The sequence below is a fragment of the Balaenoptera acutorostrata genome, chromosome 8 (genome assembly GCF_949987535.1).
Source record: "Balaenoptera acutorostrata chromosome 8, mBalAcu1.1, whole genome shotgun sequence".
In the NCBI taxonomy this organism is placed as follows: domain Eukaryota; kingdom Metazoa; phylum Chordata; class Mammalia; order Artiodactyla; family Balaenopteridae; genus Balaenoptera; species Balaenoptera acutorostrata.
Genome location: NC_080071.1, coordinates 74,943,081 through 74,948,468, shown reverse-complemented (window position 1 = coordinate 74,948,468; position 5,388 = coordinate 74,943,081). Strand labels below are relative to the sequence as shown.

General features: G+C 43.9%; 1 pseudogene; it reads right to left on the bottom strand.

The window, feature by feature from the left end:
* Positions 1-693: 693 nt before the first annotated feature.
* Positions 694-4,124, bottom strand: LOC114238580 (potassium-transporting ATPase alpha chain 2-like; annotated as a pseudogene).
* Positions 4,125-5,388: the final 1,264 nt, after the last annotated feature.

Below are 5,388 nucleotides of genomic sequence, written 5' to 3'. Positions count from 1 at the left end.
TGAAAGACCCTTTTGTTCAGTACAGCCCCTTGAGTTAGGATATGCAAAGTGGACTTGGAGTTTGGATTTGGAGCAGGAATTGGAAGAAGTCCAACTGGCGTTCCAGTAGTAGGGGTGAAGGGCCGTCTGGGAGGGAGAAGAAGAGGTGAGGCAAAAATGGATGGACCAGTGAGATGCTGAGAGTTGGGGGTGAGGGGTGACATGGCAGGGAAAGCATGCTGTGGCAGCATCTGAGAGTCAAAGTGGGGCATGTCCATGTTCTCATGATGTAACCTTGCCCCCTTCTCCATTTCCTGCAAACCTTGAGTTGGATTTTTGAGCAAAGTGGCCAGTTTCCCCAGGAACTCACAGACATCTTGAGAAAGGCATTGATCTTCAACAGGATATAGAATAGAGGTATGAGAAATCCTACCTAGAGCTTAAGAGCAGGGAGACCCCAGCAGATATCTGGGTTACACAAGATTATTTAATATCTTGGAAATCTATGTATATACAAATAAGTGTTTCTTCTCTACAACATCACCTTGAAATTTACATATTTTAAAACCGGAGATAGAGATAAAATTTATACATAAATAGTCAAATCTCAGCTGTAAAGTACAAAACATCAATTGAGTGCCTTTCATATAGTTTTTGTCTTTCTCTGGTATAAATTTGGATGATGTCATTATTACACAAGAGAAATGAAGATCATCACCAATGTGAAGTTGGGACACTTGGGCAAAAAGATGGTGTTAGTGACATATTATCCCAACAGGTTCCACAGTAAAGTCTGATGAAAAGTTTTCACACATCATTATACACCCAAAGCAGAAGATATGGATGTGGCATATCTACAAACCAATCCTGAGCCAGGAGCCTGGTGAAATCTAGGGCTGTGACACTTCCAGTGTCATAGGAGAGAATTACTGCTATGATAAGCTGTGAGGCAATCCCTACCCAGATGGCTTTATTTCTGGAAAGACCTTGTTGGAAGATGAAATTGCTCCAGGTCTTCTTCATGATCAGATATGCTATTTGGTAGTTCATGATGCCAGTGAGAGCAGTTGTGTAGTCTGCAGTTGTGTACATTCTAGGTATTTCCTCTGATACCTTGTCCATTCTTGTCCATAGCAATCGCCCCCGTCATTCATGCTGTTATTCCTCCATTGCTCCACAGGTTAATGAGAGTGCTGGGCCTAAATCTCCTCTGTGCATACATGGTGACACAGACAAGGAAAGCTCCTGGGCTTGCATGAGGCCAGTGTGTTGGCAGGACTACATGGCAAGTGACTTGTTCACCAAACTGTCCATTTTCTTATAGTGGGGTTTCTGGTTCAAAATGTCACTTTCAGCTTTCCCATAGGATAGAGCAATAAGGGAGTTAAGTCTGTGCCCAAATTGATGAACAAGATAGTAATGATGCCAGTGATCAGGGCAAGCCTGACAATAGTGTAAATAAAAAAAAAATGCAAAGCTTGGCAATGTTCTGGGTCAGAGTATAAGCAATAATCTTCTTTAGGTTGTCAAAGATTAGGCAGCCTTCCTCTACCCTGTGGTTAGAGATGCAAAGACATCACTGTCATCCAGTAAGACTGTGTGGCCTGCATTTTTGGATCCATTAGAACCTGCTACCCTCATGGCAATCCCAACATCTGCATTCTTTAGAACTGGAGAAGCGTTAACTCCATCCTCTGTCACAGGAACAAGTGCATCTGTCTCTGACAGCCCACATCAATGATTGGCTTCTGCTGGAGGGATGTCTGAGCAAAGGCGGTTTCCAAGTACTTGGTTAAGAGCTCATCCAGGTGCTCTTGATTTATGTCCTTCAGCTCCATACTGGACATCACAGTGGCTTTACCCTATTTGTGTACTTGTTCCATAGCAGTGTTGAGGCTTTTTCAATGTCTTCCACCATCTATCTCACTGTTGGCTGAAATGATACCTGGCAATAGTGTTGGCTGTGAAGGGATGATCACTTGTGACCATAACAACCTTGACCCCAGCACTCTGGCATTTGGTAAGTACCTCAGGCACAGTGGACCGAAGGGGATCAGTCCTTGACAAGAGCCCACAAATCAGAAACTGGAGGTGGGAAAGGTCATGGCATCTGTCAAATGAGTAGGCTTCTGGGAACTTGATTGCTGGCAGGAAGAGGTGATAGAAACCCAGAATGTGGCCACCCCAGACCCCCTAGCTCCATGTACATGGTGTGGAAGGCCTTAGCTGTGCCCTTGACGCGAGGCTGCGCTAGGACATCAATAATGATGGTGCTGCACTTCTCTAGGATCTTCTCGGGGGCCCCTTCATCATCGTGAGGCAGCTTCTGTCACTGGGGTCATCCACCTCATGTATGGGGGCTGAAATTTGTTGGTAGAATCACAAGGGATTCCAGGCACTTTGCAGTCTCATTTCCTAATTTCTATCACATCCCCCAAAATGACCTCTGAAAATGACCTCCAACCACAACTTTCTCCATGATGGTTTCTTGTGTCCTTGTTTGAACTCAACTTGGTTATACAGTGTTATTATCTTGAATAAGGAGGCCCAGATTCCAGAGCTTCAGGCATGGAGTTGGTTTTTCTGTTTGTCACGTGTCAGCCACATAGATCTGATTGTCACACCACACATGGGTTCTGTTGTGAGTCTGAGGGTCGATCTTGTCAGAACAAATGATAGAGGCAGAACTGAGGTCTACGCTGCTTCCAAGTTCATCTCCAGGCAGTTCTTGGCCACCTGTTTTTCTGTCATTAATGGAGTGACAATGACAATCACCAGGAGGTCCTCAGGTGCATGGGCCACAGCGACACAAATGAGGAAGGTGGTGGAGTCCAGGACATACTTCATGGACACTGTGATAATAAAGAAAAGGATGCTGGTGAAGTGGCCACTTCTGCCACAATACAAACAAAGTGCTCAATCTCAGTGGCAATGGCTGTCTTCCTATTGCCAATTCCTGAAGCCATTGAGGCAATCTGCCCAATGATTGTGCCATTGCCTGTGTTGGTGATTGTGCCAGTTGCCACACCTTTAAAATAAGTTGTAGAAGAGAAGTCAGTGTTCTTTGTTTCAAGGGGATTGCCATGAGTAAAGTCACGGGAACAGGACTGGGGCTCAGACCTCCTAGTGAGGCATAAATTATATATTTTAGCTCACTGAGAAGCCAACCACCTGATATCCCTAGGAATTTGGTCTCCACCCTTAATCTCCACCATGTTCCGGACCATCAGCTGCTCTTCAGGGATTGTACTCTCTCTTGCATCCCAGATGACAAAAACTTGGAAAGGAATAATTTACTGAATCTTTTTTTTTTAAAAACGTTGGGTTTATTTATTTATTTATTTATTTATTTATTTATTTATTTATGGCTGTGTTGGGTCTTCGCTTCTGTGCGAGGGCTTTCTCTAGTTGTGGCAAGTGGGGGCCACTCTTCATCGTGGTGCACGGGCCTCTCATTATCGCGGCCTCTCTTGTTGCGGAGCACAGGCTCCAGACGCGCAGGCTCAGTAATTGTGGCTCACGGGCCTAGTTGCTCCGCGGCATGTGAGATCTTCCCAGACCAGGGCTCGAACCCGTGTCCCCTGCATTGGCAGGCAGATTCTCAATTGCTGCGCCACCAGGGAAGCCCCTACTGAATCTTAGCATGATGTTGGTGCTTTTCACTTATTGGAAATAAGCAGATATCACCCCAACCAAAGCAAGCACAGAACCCAAATACACACTAAGGATGCACACTTATCATTGGAGTACTGAATTCCAAATGCAAGCCAGCATAAGACAGCTCCTGTACATAGAATGATGGAGAAGCCACACACCATCTACTGAGAAATTTGACAATCCCTCATGTTTCTTTGAAAGGCCTGAGTGTACTGGGGCTGTCCTGAACCAAGAGCTCTTCAGCTCTCATGCTGGACAGCATTGTATCTCATTTGGATCATAGTTCTCTTCCAATTCCTTACTGCTCAATTTCTGATCATCTAGGTGAATTCTTTCTTGGGTTCCTCTTTCTAGTGATTCTTTATGAGTTCCTAGCAGTTGTACTTCAGGATCTGGTACTTCTCCTGGCCATCCCCACTGGGTGTTTTCTCTATGTCTTTAGTTCCACTGAGCTTCACAGAGTAAGTTTTTGGTGTTGTTTTGCCCATGATGCTGATGACATGGGTACTTGTGGAATGAAGTTGGTCACAGAAGGGCACAGTTCCAGGGTGTGAGCCGTACTAAGGGCCTGGAACTCAGGGGTCCAGCTGCAGGAGTTTGAGGTGGGAGACCTGAAGGGCCAGTCTCAGACTGGACCCTGTGCTACTGAAGCCCAGTGGGTTCAGTGCCTGCTCATAGTTTTCTATCTTATTTCTGCTCATTTAAAAATCTACTCTACCAGGTTGAAATCCTCCTGAGAACAGAGCCTGTGTTTGTTTTACCATTGTATTCTCAACACATGGGGATTCAAAATAGATATTTGTTGAATGACTAAATGATCTCATAATTTGGGACCTGTGGGTTTTGGCCATCTCTTGACAAAGTAATATTAGCCTCTGTCTAGAAGAGATAAAGCCTGGACAAATGTGCTTCATAAGGAGAGGAGCTTGAACCAGGTCAGCATTTCTCAGCTGAAGCCTCTGGAAATCTTTGCAGGGAATGAGGTACACAAGTCAATCTGAGCCTCAGTTTCTGCATCTGTAAAGTCAGGATGAAAATAGGGGAAAGGCAATATTTACCTCTTGGGGTTGTTAGAATTAAATGAGATAATGCATATAGAGCACTTAGAACTATTCCTGGTACTTAGTAAGCACTCAAATTTAGTTATTAATATTAATATTACAATACATAATCATAATAAAAAAGTAATGTCTTGTAGGGGCTGTAGATTCTGTAGCTCTATTTCATTCTCTTGGTCAACTATTAACTGCCTATGACACGAGAAATTGTGGAGGAAGAAAAACATTTGTCTGATTTACCATAACTTACTAATCAAGAGATGGTTGGCCACCAGCAGCATCATCTTTGTCCCTGCAGATAGAGTGCTCATTCTAGCTCATGATGACATTTTTGGTAGTTATTGACTTTGGAAGGTTCATATGGTGGTCTTTCAGCCACCTTCTCAAGAGAAATAAATATATGCATCACCCTTTATGGAGCTCTTTGAAGGAAGTGAACATGTTCCCTTTATCTCATTATCCTGCACATCTAGAACACACAGGAGATGCTAAATACGCTTTTGAATGAATGAATGAATCCTATTCATGGAAGGCATTGATATTGAACATTGGTTCAAAATAATTCAGAATCAGTGGTGATTTAGAAGCGATGGAATTGAACCCCAAAACTTCCTTAGAGACCTTTCCATATGGTGAAGTTCTCATTATGTTATGATGTAACCAACAAACTTGTGCCCACTGAACCCGTTCCAGA